At 33.2% G+C, this 20,920-nt stretch overlaps 1 pseudogene; it reads right to left on the reverse strand.

Moving 5' to 3' along the window:
* Nucleotides 1–790: 790 nt before the first annotated feature.
* LOC128174707 (fucolectin-like) lies at nt 791–17,658 on the reverse strand (annotated as a pseudogene).
* Between the last annotated feature and the right edge of the window lie 3,262 nt (nt 17,659–20,920).

The following is a 20,920-nucleotide window of genomic DNA, read 5'->3' on the forward strand; positions in this document are numbered from 1 at the left end:
TCAGTTTTTTTTTTTAGGTTTTTTTCTTTTGCTAATTTATTCTTCATAAATTTTGAATTATCATGTTCAAAAGTGAATGAGATATAAGAAAAGGGGATTTTAACGGCAAACGTGAGAATTGAATCAACGTAATTATGAGTCTAAACGGGAATGAAGTAAAATAATAAATTCATTATTCTTCAAAGAATAATGCGTTAATGTTTCCAGTGAAATGATAGAGAATTGATGCTATGATATCGTCTGATAGTTCTATCCAGTATGGATATTTGCAAAATAAAAAAAAAACAAAGATATCGAAAAGTTTGTGCGACATTTCTTCACCCAGATTTATTTAAAGCTGAACGCCGCTCATAAATAGGCACCGGCACACAAGTACCTTGTATAAAAACCGGCATTGTTGTGTAAATAATTACCATGCCTTAACTACTGTTGTATTAAAAGGAAAACAAAATATACCATAAATGTAATTTATTGACACAACAGTAATTAAACAGAAACAAATCCAATACGTACTGATCAAAGTTATTTAAAAAACGTTGAATTAAATATATAAAGGTACGTTAACAATCTTCACAGTTATATCCAATGTAAGAAGCATTATAAATAAAAGTCAGACATGTAACATTAAAATCAAAAACATATATAGGTATAAATAGGGCAACAGCTGTAGAATTTTAACTTGAAGCAATTTGTAAAGTCACATTAAATAGGAACAGATAATCAATTCCTCAAGATGCCCAAAAATATGAAGTCGGCAAAATTTCAGCTTAGTCATCAGCTTTAATAAATATTAGACAGAGACGCCAAACACATCAACCTCACAAAGAGTGAGAAGCTCAGTTGTCTTGGAGATCTTTACGAATCTTCCCTGTGTTGATGTGGGACAGTCGATGACGACCAGTTGTGACGCGGTACCGGGACCAGCAAAGAAACCACAGGGAGTGTTGACATCAGATTATGTCAGTCCTACAGTGACAGTAACGTCCTGAAGTCGGTATGACAAATCTAAATAGAAGTCAAATAACAGGTGTAAACTAGATGCTGTTATCTTTTGTTTTGTAGGCCTAATGGTCACAAAAAATGCACAATATATTTAATTGTACCATAGCTTGGCGAGATTTCTATTGTTAAAAGTGTGGGTTATATGTACATACCCCACACTTTTATAAAACTCCGCCCACTATCTCGAGTAAAAACAACATCAACAAAGTTGGTTTTAGCGCATCCATAATACTCCACAGTAAGAGCTTCCTCCAGATCAAAATTGCCAAAACTCAACACGGATAAATGACTCGACTAATTTAGTGCGTCAAATAAATCTCATTTTTAACTCGAGACAAAACAATATCGGCAATGGTTAAAGGTTTTATAGAAAGTCAATCACGTGATAAGAAAGCGTTTGAATAGAAGACTTTTTTTGTGGACTGAGTGAATAGCGGTAGCCAATCGAATTTGAAATTACCCAATCACGGTTTCGCGACATGCATTTCTCAACTAATTTTTTTTTTGCTTTGTGATTGATTTTGTTCAAAATACACATGTTTTTTCAGCCACTTTTAAAAAACATACATTGATACAAAGTATGAAATAAGATTTTAAAAAACTAATTACCTTCATCAATTTAAATTTAATTTCAATTTTTTAAACAGATGCATTGCCCAATTTAGGGTTCGTATATATGAAATTGTGTTAATAAGTTTAATTCTTTGAAGCAAATATCGGTACAATAAGTCGGAAAATGAATGAATATGAAATAAAAATATAACAATGAGAAGTCGATCTATTCATTAGGGTTATGAATGTTTTCAAAAAATGAAGAATAATTAATCTTTGTTGGGGATAGAAAGTCATTTTGGAAATTCACGAAGTACAATGTACATATATAAAGACCAACGCATTGACACCGTATTGATTAGACGCAAGTGCCCTCCCGATATTACTATAATAATAAGATATAATGAATAATCGTAAACTATAGTACAAGTAACTTACCCCATATAATATTGTTGATTATGTGCAGATACGCTCCCTCGTGCCATTATGACCACGCCCATCGGGTATCTGCACATAACCAACAATATTATATGGGGTAACTACTACATATAAATATAACACAGAAAAAAGCCTAACCCAAGTATTTCCCCTAAATTACACTTCCCAGAACAAGTTTTATTTTTCATAATTTGCATGATTGACTCATCCGAAAAGGCTACACATTAATCAAAATATGATTATTTTGTTTATAACGTTAAAAAGAAAATGTTGAAATTTTCTGAGATAATTCTTCAAGAAAAATGTAATAAATAAGAATGTTTAAAGTTTGACGAGATCTTGCTTTGGCGATTTTAATATGTTCCGGGTCATAATTACAATGAATGTGCCTAATATTGACGAATAAATTTGTCGGAAGTTGAAACATGTTATGCACCTTAATTGTAAGATGAGGCAGGGATAAGTATGCTAATTCATTTTCTTTAGCGGGTTATTTTGATTTTTTTTTCTGCAATGATGGCTTCCTTTATAACCGGCAAGAATCATCAAAAAAGTATTTTATATTATGACACATACATATTTACATCTATTTTTAACATATTAATATATTGTTAGTAAAAAGTAGGTAAAATCCACGAAAATGACGTTAATGTACATTATGTTCACCAGAGCGTTAGATAAAAGTAACAGCTATATCGTCTTCTATTGGAATTTGAGTCTGACGTCATCATGATTGTTTTTTATTACACATAAATATTTTCATCTATTTTTAACAAATAAATAAATTGTTTGTAAAAAGTAGGTAAATTCCACTAAAGTGCTGTTAATGTACATTATGTACATAAGATCGTTAGCAAAAAGTAACAGTCGTCTCCTATTGGAATTTGGGTCTGACGTCATCATGATTGTTTTGTGCAGTCCGTGGTATTACTTAGGCTGCTGTACATGTAGGTTTCGACCAATCAATGAACGGCGTGTATATTTCAGTATTGTTGTTTCTATAGAGCTATAGATTTACCATAACGTATCGTAAAAAGTAGAGGGAATCATACGTGGTGGATGTAAATATATCATTATTGTTGTAAATGAATAGTGTTTTTATGACTATATCGTGATGACTAGGGAAAACGTTAATTGTGTAGTGGACGTTTGTTACTATAAGCAGTTTAATTAATGCCCCGCTATGTATTTGCCCGATAGTAATCAGTCTATCATATTCTCAGCGCTGACTCTACTTCAAGTTTCTATGTAAAAGCTCACTGCATAATCCTCGTCTTGACTTATTTCTCCTCTTTAACTTAATTCCTGTATACTACACAATTAAATAATCCATGTTTATTACAAAGAAACGAAATGCATGAACTGGATTGCGTAAATCAAGGGTTAAGGTCAAGGCAAAGTTCTTTTAAAAGATTATTGATATTTTAGATATTATATGTAATATTTTCTATGACAATCGTAGGAAACAACCTAGACGTTACGCTTTTATATTTCAATAATTTACAAAAACAAAGATCTGAATAGCTCACATTATTATAACTACTTTGTAATAACAGCCTTATAACCTATAACTAATAGCATATAATTGCACTTGATTTTATAAATTAAGATATCGTGCTAAACCTGATATTATTTCCACTTTATGAATCTAACTGTATGTTTGCTACAAACCCACCGCCATTTAAAAACTCTTATATATTATGACAATGTGTTGAAATTCTACTGAGAAATTTTTACTTTTTTTACTTCCATTGCGTAGTAGCCAATAAATTTATTATCAGTAACTTTACACTAAACAATCGCGCAAGAGTAATTTCTGTATACAAATGTGTAAACTGTCTGCAGAACAAACAGTTATGGATAACTCCCTTCAAAATATTGCCAAATAAAAAGGCTGTGGAACTGACTTGAATTTGATTTATGTTTATAACATTTATCAAAGCTCAGGGGCTTTATCCACCCCCTCTTTATCAATTATTTACAAATTATTGAAAAATGTCTTGTATATGGTTTAATCCTTATCCCTTGACCATAACATTTTTTGATATCCCTTACCCATATATATTCCCGTTGATCATGTCAAGACGCAATTCAGACATAGCCCCTACACCTGGGGTCATCACCTCACCCTTCACCCCACCCTCCAACTAACTCAAAACGACTAAGTATCTTGAAAACATGCATTCTTCATCAATTATATTTTTTCTGTTTTTATGTTTTATGGCATATCAAATACTATGTATATCATGATCCTGTGGATGGTTTTGACCCTCATGAAACGGAAAAAAAAGGCTGACTATCTTAAAAACTGTTGAGATTCATCTTACCGCCTACACTGTAGCCATATATATTCATGTGTTTTTATGTCGGGGGCATCAAATGGTGTAATCCCGAGGAGTTGCCAAATAGAAAATGATAAAATATTTTAATGATTATGAAGATCCACATTTCTATTAATCCATTTTTACTCATATTTCAATATTGATTCTTCAGATTGACAATGATAAAAATGAATCCCACCACATGACATACCTAATCAAAGACTTAAAATTTCAAGAATTAAATTACGGGAAAAATGGAACATAAATGTGTTATAGACAGACAAACACAAATACATTCAAACACACAGACAGACGAGTATATGACGTATACTCCCAATCTCATTTGAAGCAGGGGTATGACAATACCAATCCTATTCCAAGAGATGGTTTTGCAACTGAAATATATTTTGTTTTTGAAGAAAAAAACCCTACAGTATTGATTATACCCAACCTTACACCAGAGTAAACACCATCTGAACCCTGGGCTTACATTTGAGGTTTTTCTTGGATTTACTATAGGTTTACTTCTTAAGAATTTGTGTCCACTTTGGGTTTACTCGCGATTTGCGATTGGGGTCAACTAAACGGGGTGTTGCTAAAACGCGGAACGGAAAACGGAACGGAGAGCGGAATGGAACAGAAAACGGAAAATCTTATCTAATGTTATTTACTTTATAGATTTGTTTATCATGCTAAAACCGATATCCTTTGTCTAATATTTAATTTTTTTGAAAGATTATCAATCCGAGATTATTTATTCAAGACTAAATATTTCCCTAAAATCAACAGTACATGCATTGACCACCATACCCTGTCCTAAAATATCCTCGATTCACATTTTGCTGAATAGCTCGATATTTTTATGTACCTCATGGTTCAAGCGATGTTCTTTCAGAAGCATGAACATTTTTCATGATTTCTTCTTTAAAACGTCCTCTCTAGCTCATTAGGTTCAATACACAGCTAAAAATAAAGAAGTCTACATGGTTTTGCATTTCAACTGACCCGGATGATAACGTTGAAAAATTGTGCGAGGTATTCTGAGTGACCTACGAATGGAGAAAAGATGTCAACATTTCCCATTATAAATCTTCGTAAGAAATCTGTTTTCGATCCTCTGAATTTTTCCGATTAAAAAAAATGATAATGTGTCAATGAAGTTTTCTTTGATATTTCCCGTTTCATCTGAATTAATTGCATCTTTCACAGGTATGTATATTTTGTTTTTAAAAATCGTCCAAATGTGTTGTATAACTATTTATATTTTGGGATCAGCACACCATAGTCCCAATTTATAAACGGAAAATCAAACCAGGCAACGTCTAGATATCTATATTCAGATCTTATGTATATAGCTGCAGGAATGAACAACTGTCAAGTAACGCAAGCGTATTAAAAAATTGCACTGCTTAAAATACTAATTTCAATAAGTACCGGGTATTATTAACGGTACAAAATGTAGAAAACGAACGCCGATATTAGAGGAAAAATAAAACATAACATAAAATCCACAACGTTATTGGTCCAATTAAAAGATGACACTTTTTGGTAAAATGATATTTACAATAGCGGGACATGTTTGCAAATAGAAGATGCAACAAGACATCGTAAAGATCAACATGGATTTCGTCAGTGGTACTTGTATATAAACACTTTGAAAATAGTAAGATTTTATATAATACGAACAATTTAGATATCCATGTACTCTCTTGTATTCCTACGCCAGAGTTTAATAGTCTCGTTCAACCAAAAGCTCGGCTGTCTCCGTAAATCTTCGACAAACAGAGAGGCTCTCTTGCTTGTCGGAGATTAACGGAGACAGATAAGCGTATGGTTGAACGAGACTGGAGTTCAATATCAATATTGCTTTGATCCATACACTTTTTAGAATTGTTTCGATTGTTAATACATAGTTTGAAATCTATCTTTAAATATTACACAACATGATTCATATGGGGTTTCTCTTAATTCTTGTCTGAAAAGTCTAATTATAAAAAAAAGTGCGTAATTTAAATAAAAACTAGAAACTAATTGCCACGCAAGATAAGTTAATTTTAAAATAAATGATAAAATCAACTCCCGTCAGTACTTTGATTTATCTTACTATCCTACTGCCTGTAATTCCCGCCCCTTGTACATGTATATTTTGAATACACATGTACCGTCTGCTTTCTGATCGGGGTTTACTTTTTGTGTCCACTATGGGTTTACTTTTGGTTTACTCTAGTAAACCAGGAGTAATCCCAGAAAGTAAACCCAGGGTTTAGTTGGGGTTTACCCTCTGTTTGGTTTGGTCTGATCGATACTGTAGGATGGGAATAAAGGTGTATCATTCTAACCGTATATAGTCAATAAATATAACTTGAGTATATGTTATTGATCCCCCCTTAAAAAATTCTTGAACTCTAACAGGCACCAACGATCGTATCTGGATAAATCGTCTATTAATTCTTTAAAATTAGAAAAATTGATATTGTTTATATTTTTTTAAAAGAAAAATTGTCATTTTTACCAGTTAATATTAAAACCACCATTTATATTTCATTAGAATTTTGACCATTATGTTAAATATGAATGTTCGGATTTTTTGTTGGTTTTTTTTTCTTGTTTTTTTGGTTTTTAGCTCACATGAGCTGAAAGCTCAAGTGAGCTTTTCTAATCACCTTTTGTCCGTCGTCCGTCCGTCCGTCTTTTCACATTTTAAACTTCTTCTCTAAAACCACGTCAATTATAACCAAAGTTGGCACAAAGCATCCCTTTAGAAAGGTGATTATAAATTGCAGAAATGAAAGACCGATCTTTATTTAAAACGGAGAAAACCTCAAAACTGTAGAAAAAGGGGGTGCATTTTTAAAAAATCTTCTTCTCAAGAACTATTGAAGCAAATTCAACGTAATTTTGCAAAAAAAAAATCCTTATGGAAAGGAAATCATAAATTGCAAAAAATTATTGGCGAACTCTGTTTCAATTTTGAATAAATAACGAAAATAAAAACAAGATATCTGTGAGCCAATGCTTACTGGTGATACCCCCGCTCTGATGTGAATATGCAAAATAAGCAAAGTCGACATTTAACAGAAAGCTGGCATCCGATTGGTACAGAAACATATCCCACAATATGGCATGCCTAAACAAATAGTGTGTAAAAATTTCAAGCATCTGCGATAAATAGCTGCAGAGAAATCTTTGAGGAAAATTTGTTTGAAAATTTTGGCTAAAATAAACAAAGTACTCATTTAACAGGAAGATGACGTCCGATTGGTACAAAAATATATCCTACGATATGGCATGCCTTAACAAACTCTGTGTAAAAATTTCAAGCATCTCCGATAAATTGCTGTTGAGAAATCTTTGACGAAAATTTGTTTGAAAATTTTGGCAAAAAATAAACAAAGTCATTATTTAACAGAAAGTTGACGTCGGATGGATACAAAAATATATCCCACAAAATGGCATGCCAAAACAAGTAGTGTGTGAAAATTTTAAGCATCTGCGATAAATAGCTGTTGAGAAATCTTTGACGAAAATGTGTTTGAAAGTTTTGCCTAAAAATTAACAAAGTCGTCATTTAACAGGAAGTTGACACCCGATTGGTACAGAAATATATCCCACGATATGGCATGCCTATACAAATATTGTGTAAAAATTTCAAGCATCTGCGATAAACAGTTGCTGAGAAATCTTTGAGGAAAATTTGTTTGAAAATTTTGCTTAAAAAATAAGCAAAGTCGTCATTTAACAGGAAGTTGACGTCCGATTGATACAAAAATATATCCCACAATATGGCATGCCTAAACAAATAGTGTGTTAAAATTTCAAGCATCTGCGATAAATAGTTGCTGAGAAATCTTTGACGGAAATTTGTTTGAAAATTTTGGCAAAAAATAAACAAAGTCGTCATTTAACAGGAAGATGACCTCTGATTGGTACAAAAATACATCCCACGATATAGCATGCCTATACAAATACTGTGTAAAAATTTCAAGCATCTGCGATAAACAGTTGCTGAGAATTCTTTGACGGAAATTTGTTTGAAAAGTTTTGCTAAAAATAAACAAAGTCGTCATTTAACAGGAAGTTGACGTCTGATTGGTACAAAAATATATCCCACGATATGGCATGTCTATACAAATACTGTGTAAAAATTTCAAGCATCTGCGATAAACAGTTGCTGAGAAATCTTAGACGAAAATTTTTTTAAAAATTTTGGTTAAAAAATAAGCAAAGTCGTCATTTAACAGGAAGTTGACGTCTGATTGGTACAAAAATATATCCCACGATATGGCATGCCTTAACAAACACTGTCTTAAAATTTCAAGCATCTGCGATAAATAGTTGCTGAGATAAATGCGACAGAAATTTTTGTTAGGGACGGACAGACAGACAGACAGACAGACAGACAGACGGACAGACAGACAAACACACAAGGGTAAAACAGTATACCCCCTCTCCTTCGGAGCGGGGGTATAATAAAGAGATAATCGCTGTCAATCAGTTTATAACTTCGGGTTCGGTATTCCATATCGAAAACGAAAGTTCATTGTGTAAGGCATGCAAGTTTGAATGTTGACGCATGGTAAACGGGTCAAACTGACAAAGATGTATTTGCTTGTTGTGCAACAGTTTACATGCGAAGGAATACTTGAAACATGCTAAATATATTTGTGCCAATTTAGTGAAGTCAATTGAGATTCAATCTTTCGATGCGTTGACCATTTCACTCATGACCGTGGTTTTACGTTGTTTTGAATTCGTTTATGCTTTTTAACTTGAGAGGAAATATTGCCTGTATTTAGGGATTTTATGTAATATGTAAACGGTGTGACCGTTGGACCGAGCGCAGATTTAACACAGTGAGGTTTGATTTTTGTCTAATAAAATCTATTTAAAACGTACAAAGTATGATCCGCCAGTATGGTTGCCTACTCAAATCATTCGTCAAAGTTAAACTAAACGTCACGTGCTCAGTCTACATTATGACGTCATGTTTCATACGTAAAACGTACACGTTTTGTCTTCGGAAATAGCCGAAGAGAGTTACGTTATTCCCAAAAATATATATTTCCTATTTCATTGTTTATTCATATGAATGCCGCTGCAATAAAATTGAATACCTTATTCAGTATCTAAGAGATCAATTCCTTGACCTTAATTTTTTTTATTTTCCATCTGATAATTTGATAAGACATGCATAGAATAAGTCGTGTTTCTTGATTAAAACACTTTTGAAACTTATCTGGTTTCCTTTTTAATTTCTTCAATTCGAATCACCTTCTATTGAAACACTGGAACTTATTTAATCGAGCCTAGGGGCAATAAACATCGATAAGTGCCAGTCAATCAATGATCGAACTAACTTTTTAAAAACAAAATGGCTGCCAATATGGCGGCGCCCAGGGCTGGAAGAAATTTTTTTTGGCCTTAGTACCCCTGATTCAACTTTCATTTTTCACTGATTTTCTTATATATACGTGTTACCATTAATCCTCGCTTCGCGAGGCGGGCTTCGCCCGCCTCTCGCTGCGCTCGGTATTAAATCAAATATAGACTTCGGTAAATCAGACAGTTAATATTTCACCTGCGCAAAATTAGCATAATTTGATGCACTAACAGCATATCATATTATAAATACTATACATTTTATTGGTAATTCGGTACGATCTCTACGTTATGGTTGATTATAATACAACGTGTTTTGTTAAGATGCTCTGCATTTTCAGTCTAAACGGAGATTGTTTTTGCTGCTAGAAATATATAGGTATATATATATTATGAAAAATAAATTGTGCTCTTTCTTTGTTTTAGTGCATGTTTCTTCTGTTTTAATTGTTTATTTACAATTTTCTCTTTACTAATCATTTTCAGCTGAGTCAAGTTTCGAATTATAAGCAAGATACAGAGCTTTGCTCCCAGAACTGAGGTCATGCTTTTGTTCATTCTGAATAGGAAATACCAAGTTTAAAAATCTTAAGTTGATGTGAACAAAAAATTGACTCAAACCAAGCAGAATTGTGAGTTCTAAATCTTGCTTATAATTCCACGATTGACGCTGAAATTTTGATTTATCACTAGAAATGTCTCACTAAACGTTAAATACTTGTACAGAAAAAATTAAAAGGATAATATGCTATAACAACTTTTTGGGGCCACTTTCTTATGCGATGAATCTACACTAACTTTGGTGGTTATTCAGACACAATTAAATTAAAACGATCTCTTTAAAACAGTTTAAAACATTTCTGTTACGGGGATAAATCTATTATCGCTATTCTTAAGAAAAAATTACAGCGGAAAATCATCTTGATTTGTGGCCATTTTTTAATGTGATCTTGAATAAAGATGGAAATAAAGCGTGGGCCTTAGTAAAATAGAGCGATATGCCTGTCAATACATTGCAGTCCGAGGCTCATTGAAGGGGGGGGGGGTTAGACCTTATCAGAAATCTTGACAAGCAAAAAAAAAAAGAATTTGAGTGTGGCTATGTCTAACTTTGCAAAAAAAAGTGTGTGTGTGTGTGTGGGGGGGGGGGGGGGGGGAGAAAACCCCTTACCCCTCCACCCAGTTCCGACGCCTATGCATTGATTATACATGTAATAGCTCTTTAACATATTACATGACAACATTTTTCATTCGAGTGCATTCACCGATCAAGTGAGTAAGATTATAAAACATAGCGCGAGTTCACGCCTTGTAAACAACAATCGTTTATAATGTGGAAGACCAATTAAATATTTGAATGTTTTTAATTGAGCACCTTGAGATACACTTTTCCTCTTTCACATATAGGAATCTTTTTTAATAAAATACAATAACTAGCAAGTACAATGTAGTTGACGATGAATATGTACTTATGTGCATATTCTCATATATAATTTGATCTTTTTATAAAGTGAGGGGGCAGAACTGAAATAAAGAAAATTGGAAGTTAAGAGTGTACCCCTACCAAAATGTTGTTTTCTATCTTGCATAGGATCTTATTTTTGGTAAAAAAAAAAAGGGGGGGTTAATGTCATATAATAAGTGTAGGAAAACTAGACACGATCTTGTTGTGAGCAACGAGGAGGTCTTCCGTCCGATTTTCAGAAGGCGATATGACGTCATGGACTTTAACTTTCGACAACAAAACATGATTTCGAAATAGGAGTTGAGTACTAATGCTTGTCTGTAATGTTTTTATAAGTTCTCTTATGTTGCTTTTTTAAATACTTGCATTTCTTCCAATAAAGATAGAAAAGATTAAACTTTTTTACCTCTGGCCCCTAAAAACCCTTGTTAGGTAATGCATGAGAAAATCAAGATATATAAACGTATTATACTTAATTTTGCTTTTATATCCTATTACAAAACATCTATCAGTAAACGACTATATAGATAACAGACTTTTGGATCATCTTGATCCTTAATTTGAAGAGTCATTCCCTTTTTCTTGATATCAAATGAAAGGTCTTTAAATTTTAAACATAGTCTTTGGAAATTCCTTACTTCTCATGAAATTTATGTGAAAAAATGTTTTAGGGGCTGATCCATTATCGTCCCTAGTTTGGGGGGCCAGCCTCTTTTTCTTGATTTGAAACAAAAGATCTTGTAACTTAAAATATTTTTTATTCTACATGTCTTAACAAAATATTTGCGAGAAAAGAGATAAACTAAGAAAACCAAGCAAAATTACAACGCTTTTTTATCTCAATTTTCGAGCCCTATCGAGCTCCGGCGTTTTTTGTGGTAGGCTAACATGAATGCTTTTGTGCATACAAACAATTTTTTGTCTATCATCCCTGAAATTTTGAAATCGATATCGTTTGTAGTTCATGAGAACACTCTTGGACAAACCAACACCCTAAAAATCCTTAAAATGACAATATCTCAAGAACGGAAATGACGTCATCAACCAAAAAAAATTCCGGTAAGGTTCAGGACATAGGTAGTAAGAACTAAAAATTTCGTGCAAATCGGTTGAACCATTTCTGAGATATCGCGTGCACAAAAAGTGTTAAGAAAAAAAAAGAAGAAGAAAAAGAATCCGAAGAATAACAATAAGGTCTTCCGTTGGACACGGAAGACCTTAAAAAGTGTAAAATTTGGATACAGTTTATTTATGGTATTCTTTTTTTGTTTTTCTACCGAGGGGCCATATGGCACAATATCCTTTGAACACCTATATAAAGCCATTGTTACTCAGGTGAGCGATGTGGCCCCATGGGCCTCTTGTTTTTATTTGTGTGTTGAAAAAGAAAATTTATCTGGGGGGAACTAATGTCATTTTAACTATTATTTACTTATCAATATGACAATTTTTCAAAAGGTTTTTGTGCATCTAACCGATATCCCATTTCATAATTCCAAAGAAAACTCAGTTCTAGGAGTTTTTGGAACCATTTCTTTTGTAAAAAAAAAAAAAAAGACACACCTTTTTTACCCCAAGGGTTAAAATAAAATTTCAATGACCTTATACATCAACAGGACGCCTCCAATTATATGCCAGGAGTAGGTTTGGCCTATGCATAAACTAGTTAATTTATTGAAACCACATTTTTTTGAAAACAAAATAAACGTCACTTTTCAGCATTTAATTAACCCCTTGGCCGACAATTAAATTTCCGAAACCTTATTGCACATCTATAGGACACCCTAATCATGATTAAGATAGATACTGTGTAAAATAAAAGAGGAATTTAAAGAGTTTTGGATATAACAAAATAGTAAATCAATATTTTGGGGGCTTCATTCGATCGAAGCTATGAACCAATTAACTAGAATTTAAACAACATTTTCCTCTACATTTGCTATACTTCGATTCTGTAATGTTGTTGTTAGATACGCTTACCTGTGTTTAACTGTCTATTCCTTTGTTAAGTATTCTGACAGTTGTGATGTTATACATATATAAAGTATGGATATAAAAAGCAAAATCAAAGCTTGCAATGTTGTTACTTTTTACACTTACCTCCGTATTCATTTATTCCTCTGTTGAGTATTCTGACAGATGTGATGTTATACACATCCTGTAGATCCACCCTCCACCACGGATTGCTGTCGCCATGATCTGTGTATGTACACTTGTCTACACCAACATCTGTTCCTGTGTTGCCATCCACTGCATTCGCGGCGTTATAGTCTATATACGTTGTTGACTGTGTGGCAGGTTTACCTAATGCGATGTTCGGCGGAACTGTCAACAAAATTACAATACATATTAATATTTGCGTGGTAAAGATATGAGGATAAAATTAACTACAATAGAGAAATAGCTGTGATAGTTGTTATTAAGTTATTAAACTGAACTGTAAATGTAATATTTAAGCCATTTACTGCCGCAATGGGTCCATATATTAAATAGCAAGATGACGACTGTTCGGCAGGTTTAACTAATGCGATGGTCGGTAGAACTATTGACAGTAAAACAGAGAAAAATGCCGATGTCTTGTGATTACGTAACGAAAATACAATACAATTTAAATATGGAATGAAAAAACAGTTTGTTAATCAAAAATGAAGTCGATCTGCAAAATTTTGTTTCTTTCATTTCTTTTGAAATATTAAGCTATAGACTATAGTCTTTCATAAATGACTTCATATTAAATATGACTTAAGACATTATTAAAATACACATACAAAATTATTTAGCATCCAAACTTTGTCAACATCTATTCTAAAATTTACTGGCATTAGAGTGAAAAATTTATGAATCTGTTTTTTTTAAATGGAGGGTAATCGTGTTCAAATATCCAGACATGTAAACTTGTAAATCCGTATATGCAATCGTGTTGGTGTGTAAGCCTGAGTATGAATGAGTGCAATTTTGATCGTGTCACCTATAAAACACAAGAAGAAACACTCTAGAGTTGACCCCGCAGGCCTTCAATCGAATGTTTCCTTATGCTTAATTACAGCTATAAAATGCTGTCTGTTATTTACATGAAACCTGCCACTATAATACACTCTTTCTATCTGTAGTCTCTCATTTGTACATCAATTTTCCGAAATAGCACGGCTGACATGTTACAAATCAACAAATGTAAAGTCTACAAGTTTGTCGAATATTGACATGACCATATTTGGAAACAGTGACGTCAACGATAGAAAAGGATAGCTGCAGGTAAAGGCATGCTGTTATCGCCGGAATGGGGACGGAATAAATAAAAAAATATATATATTAGGTAGGCCTAAAATCGTATCATCTCTGGATAGCAACTTTTCGTAGGAAGTATGATTTGTCGGAAAAATAAATTATGAGCTTGGTGTACATTTTAACAAGAGAATGTATAAAAAATGGGAGTAAAGAATTCGATCGGCTTCTGATATCTTCTAAGAACTGGAAAAAAACTACATATAATGACTTTGTTTGAATATACATGTATATAGATATAAAAACATTAAACAAATTGTTAAAGTCTAGAGGTAGGTTGAATTAAGAAAATATCTCCAAAAGCTTCTAATCGCTACCACAAAGTTGAAACAAGACCCCCCCCCCCTCGAAGAATTACACGAGTTGGCCAGCTAGTCAATTAAATAACTTAGTTGCAAAGTAATCGATAAGAAAAACGAAATATATAAAGACATTGGTTTTGAGATTTTGATTAATATGAGAAATAAGAAGCAAACTCCCTCTTTAAAAAATAAATAGAAATTCTAAAGTTAAGGTTAACTGTCGTGATATTAAAATGTGTATGAATTATTTTTTAAAATTATTTATTTTGCATTGTCGGCAATACATAGGAAAAAAGGGTTATCATGCCCGTTAAATTTGGCATTTTTTTATTTCAAGCAATTTTTACGGGATAAGAGTATGACGTCCTAAATGTCAGTTCAATACAGAATCACTTATTGAAGTTTTTTGATTAAAAATTTTCGGAGAGCTTTTATAATACAACTTTACAGCCACTTGTGAACGTGAACTGTTTAACATAAAGCAGCTACTGAATTTTGTAAAATATCGTCAATACAGTATATATTTTAAAATATCTTATAATTAAAACTCTATCAGTTCATATACGCTCAAACTCATCTGACCAACCCCGTTCCATACTTTTAGAAATCTCATTTCCGAAGAAAACAAAATCATCATTACAAAAACGTAAACATGCTAGTAGTGGTACTTTGAGCTTTAATTAACTAATATAAAACTTCTATTTTTTACAGTTTTAGATTGTTTTATTATCTATCATTCACTTGTACAACAAAATCATTTTGATATTTAAAAAAGTATAAATACATGTATAGTTATACATAACGTTTTCAGCGAAAAATTACCAAGTCTTTGCAAGTCATTTAGTTATTAGTTAAAACAAGAGAAAAACTGTCAATGTGACAGCAAACCGGGTTTTAATTTTGTGTGAACAGTATCCATAATCCATTTGTCCATACTGAATTGATACAAACTACCTATTCAGAAAAATGGGGTACTCTATATGCAATGTTTTTGCCAAAAGTTACCAAGTTAAACAGCTGATATTTTTTCATAATCCTAGCATTTTGCATACCTCTGATATGTGTTTAATTGATATGCAAAAGAACAACTTCCTATCTTAATCAAAGTACTGAAACTACTGATAGACGGAGGCATCATTTCGGAGGAAATTAAACTAGTGAAAATGTATATGATTTTTTTTTTATTTAAGGAAAAACAGCGCGCATACCGCTTCTCATGTTGGAAAATACGCGAAGCGGTTTAGTATTATGGCAATTTAAGGTCGCGAGGATATTTTTCAGGTTGACATCAGAGTTAGGTAGATAAATTAAAATATTTAGTGCGGTTCTCTCATCTTAACCTTATAAGCTTGTTATATTACTACTTAAAGGTGTTTATTCTTTACTAAAAAGGAATGAGGAAATTATTGTGCATCACAAAAACAAAATGGGAAACTGTACATGTTATTAAATGCCTACAATCGAACTTAAAAATACAATGCAAACTATTTATGTACACAAGTTGATATTATTTCCTGTGTATAATGATTTGCAAACCCAAGGTAGAAAACGCCATATCCTAGAGGTTTCCACACCTGTTCAAGACAAAAGATAACCTATAAATTGCAAACTTTTTTGTCTAACTGTACACCCCCCCCTCTCCTTTTTTATCCTACAGAAGGGGTTTCTTGATTAATGAGTGTCGTCGATCTATATATTCTCTTCATATGATCGTTATGAGAGAGAGCGAGAGCGCGCGTTTAAGGCATAATTTTACGTACATTCATTTGAAATATAGTAATATTTTATATTTATAAATTAGTATCCACGAAAGAATATAGTACAATGTGATTTAATCCAGCATGCAGTTTCAGTCCGACTCCACGTTTAACCCCTGTTAATCAAATCAACACGCGAGGTGCACCAAGTGTTCCTTCCAAGATAAGGGAAAAAAGTTTTAATAGTTTTCATATCAAGTAAGGAGAACAGAAGTATGCCTAACAATAAAGTATTCTACACTGTTTGTGATGTTTGATTTCAGGTAAGGAGAAAGGAAGCATGCCTAACAATGAAGTATTCTACACTGTTTGTGATGTTTGATTTCTAGTAAAGAGAAAGGAAGCATGCCTAACAATGAAGTATAGGTATTTTACACTGTTTGTGATGTTTGATTTCTAGCAAAGAGAAAAAAAAGTATGTATAACAATGAAGTACATGTATTCTACACTGTTTCTGATGTTTGATTTCAAATAAGAGAAAGGAAGCATACTTAACAATGACGTATTATACACTGTTTATGATGTTTGATCTAAAGATTGATATTCTGTGTTTGTGAAGTTTAGTTCGTATACTTCTTTTTTCTCAACAGAACTCTCTCTCTCTCTCTCTCTCTCTCGTTCGTTAAGACTATGGACACAATAAACATACGTACTTTATTTTGCTATTTATTTTGAATTTGCGAAGAACTCAAGTTCAGTTATAAGGTACCAGTTTTAATGATATATATTACGGCTATTGTTTGCATCATATAAAAGATTTTATTGTCAATTCTATCTGGGGTTTTTTCATGCGCAACACTCTTATCAGCCTGTAAATCACACTGACTTCCCAAATCACTTTCGTTTGGGGGGGGGGGGGGGGGCTGTAACGAGAGATACGTCTCCGCGGGATATTAATTGATAATATGCAAACGATATACGACAGAGACAAAGAGGCACACCATGTTTATTCATCGAATCTTATAATTATTCATTATTTCGTCCACCGCTAGATGGTGCTTAAGGCATCCTCATTATTTGACGTCACGGGCAAGCCAATCACAATATACGGAGGCTGTTAAACAGCCTCCGTCTACAAAACTGTACGAGGAGTTATCCTGTACTAGGGGTTATCGATACAATAAGGATACCTTTATGGCAGCCACTCCCCCGCCCGCCATTTTCCCTGTTTTTATAACCGGAACACCGAGTTAAAAATTTTCTCTCAAAATTCTTAGAACACAGTAGAAGCAATCGAGCTACATGGGACCTCACGGCGGTCTCCGCACCCCATGCCGATCAAAACATTTCACCCCCTTATGAAACCTATTGATCAGTCTCATCTGTAGAAAGGAGTACACATTAACGTTATAACGTTATAAATAAATTTGATTGATAATTATATACCCGGTTATAAACACTTCACCAAAATATCTTATTTCGCCTCGAGAAAGGGATACTAATTAGCGTTTCATTTACAATCTTTCATATTTAATTCTTACCTTTAAAACATACCTTACACTTGGTCATTTCTCTTAAATACAATTCGTTTAATGAATAACAAAATACATGTAGATATAGAATGTTTTAAAGTGCACTCGTTTATCACCGCTGCAACCCGAGTTCTATCCCCGCGATCGACATTAGTTGAATAGACATGCTGGTTGCCCGCTTGGACACGTGGGTTTTCTCCGGGCACTCCGGCTTTCTTCCACATCGATGACCTCCTCGCGTTAACATCCGTGCCAACGAAAGCTATTAATATAAGTTGTATAACTTGTTTATCAAACGTTTTTAAATAAAAAAAAGGTTCAATCAGGTTACGAAAATGCTAATGTTAAAATCGTGTGTATTTAAAAATTGACTTTCCTATCCGATCTAGCAAAAGTATGATGTTCAGTGGGTCGCCCAATATTTATATGTTTGTCGTTCAAAACCCGGGATTTAAAAATATGAATGATCATTTATTCTGGGGTATCCATCACATGTTAAAATTTCGCAGTGTCAGTTGACCAACAGAGGGGGGTAAATTGCGTAACATTACGTATGTGTATATAGAATTTTGGGGTGGGTGACCTGCAGCAATTAGTGTGACTAGGGGTCCGCTAAATTGAAGTAATAGTCCGTTCTTTCAAACAGCAAAATTTTCTTGATAGAATAATTTAATTTCAAACAAATGAAAATTTGTTTTTAATTTAAATTAAAGGAACTTATTCTGCATATTCATAACACAGTATTTACAAAATACATCCATAAAATTACCTTTTAATGATATACCGTACACTCGATTGAAATACAATTAACGAACAGACTATAATCAGGGTTAATCAGGAATGGAGAGAGTAATTGAAAACACAGCTAAAGTAAACTTTATATACACATCTAGTATTTGTACTTTTTAAAATGGTAAAAATGTGATTGTTTGAATGAATGTAAGTTTTGAATCATTATGGGAATCAAATGAACAAAGATGTGTGTTTGTGTGCATAAGTACAAAAAATCTTCTTTTCGCAATATGTGGTATATCATTTATTCCTCTAGCCATGTAAAAATTAAGAAAGTTTTAAATTTCAATTTTCTTAGAATTTTATATATTTTGATTTTGGAGAGAGAGAGAGAGAGAGAGAGAGAGAGAGAGAGAGAGAGAGAGAGAGAGAGAGAGAGAGAGTTGTCTCAACTTCTCACGACACGTGGTCAGAGCACGGGCGCTGTCACAGACAGGAAGTGTTATGTAATAGTTATACACACCCGTATATATATTAATATGTAAGAATATGCAAGCGTTACCTAAGTTTAACACCTACTTTGTCATTTAAATGGCTCAAGGCATTAGACGCGGGACCCGTGTTACGGGAATTTCTTCAGGTAACACTTGTCCTGCAAGGTGATAATTGTCCATGATTGACCATACCCTTGCCTAGACTATAATTAACACCGATCGTCCTAAATGTACATATAATCGTATTTATTCAAAACGAGCAAGAGAGAGAGAGAGAGAGAGAGAGAGAGAGAGAGGCCAGAAAATATTTAATGCGTTAAATAAGAGTAAGATTGAGGGAAAACATACACGTTGCGTTGATGCCTACGGTAGCGACCTTATAATAGTACATCGCGGAATATTTGTCTTCTTTAAATATGTGGCATATTTTCAACTCATCATATGCAAAAAATAATACTTTAAAATATAACTAAATTTCAAGTACACGTATATGCATGATTTTGTAATACATTGCTATGTTTGGGACTCTTGAACAACATTAACAAAATACATGTAGCAATAGTTTTCTCGAAGTTTTTGTTAAAAACATTTCAAAGAGAATAATGAATTTTCTTCTTATAATATTTATATCTAAATTCTAACAATAGTTAAAACAGCGCTTGTTTTCTCCTTCTTGGTTTAATCCCTAATACAGATAACACGCCTGTTACGGTGTCTTACACCATCGCGGTAAAATCGTGACCCCGCGATCACCGCGATGACAATACCGCGACGGTGTATCGCGGAAAAGATTAAAACACCATCACGGTGTCGCGGGAAAATACGGGATCCGCGTTGGCTGTAGTGTAGGGTACCCTCATTGTACGGATAACTCCTTCTACAGTTCTCAAGATAGGAAATTATTCTTTTGCAGATCAATTGTACATATATCAGAGGTATGCATATTGCTAGGATTTTGAATTCTGATAAGTTATAAAAAAAATACCAGCTTTTGAACCGAGTCATTTTTTGGCAAAATATTTCATATAGGGTACCCTCATTGTACGGATAACTCCTCCTACAGTTCTCAAGATAGGAAGTTGTTCTTTTGCAGATCAATTGTACATATATCAGAGGTGTGCATATTGCTAGGATTTTGATTTCCGATAATTTATGAAAAAAATACTAGCTTTTGAACTTAGTCATTTTTTGGCAAAATGTTGCATATACATGTAGGGTACTCCATTTCACTGGATAAGGGTTGACATGGATTATGGATACAGTTTACATAAAAGAAAACCCGGTTTGCTGTCACATTGACAGCTTTTCACTTGTTTTTAATTACCCACATTTCTAGTCCACATGGTGAGAAACATTGATTTTATACAGTATTGCATGTTTTTATATATATATCCCACCTGTACAAGTATATGCATATTGTAGATTGCTTTGCTTACTGCAGAAACTAATACATGCTATATTTAGACTGTAATGCTTGCTTTTTTACACTGTAGTATATTGTGCATCTTATATATAGAGTGTTAATTAATGCATGTTTTCACTTATGTAGATGTTTCTAAAATTCTCATTATTTTATATTTAACTTTTATTTCAGTTGGATCATTAGCCTCGTCTAGTTTAACCGTCATTTTTCTCACTTCAAAATTCTTCTGTTTTTTATATAAAAGAAAATTGGCAATTCAAAAAGCAAGAGCGGAGATGGATAATTTTGAAACTTACACAAT

The sequence above is a fragment of the Crassostrea angulata genome, chromosome 2 (genome assembly GCF_025612915.1).
Source record: "Crassostrea angulata isolate pt1a10 chromosome 2, ASM2561291v2, whole genome shotgun sequence".
In the NCBI taxonomy this organism is placed as follows: Eukaryota; Metazoa; Mollusca; class Bivalvia; order Ostreida; family Ostreidae; genus Magallana; species Magallana angulata.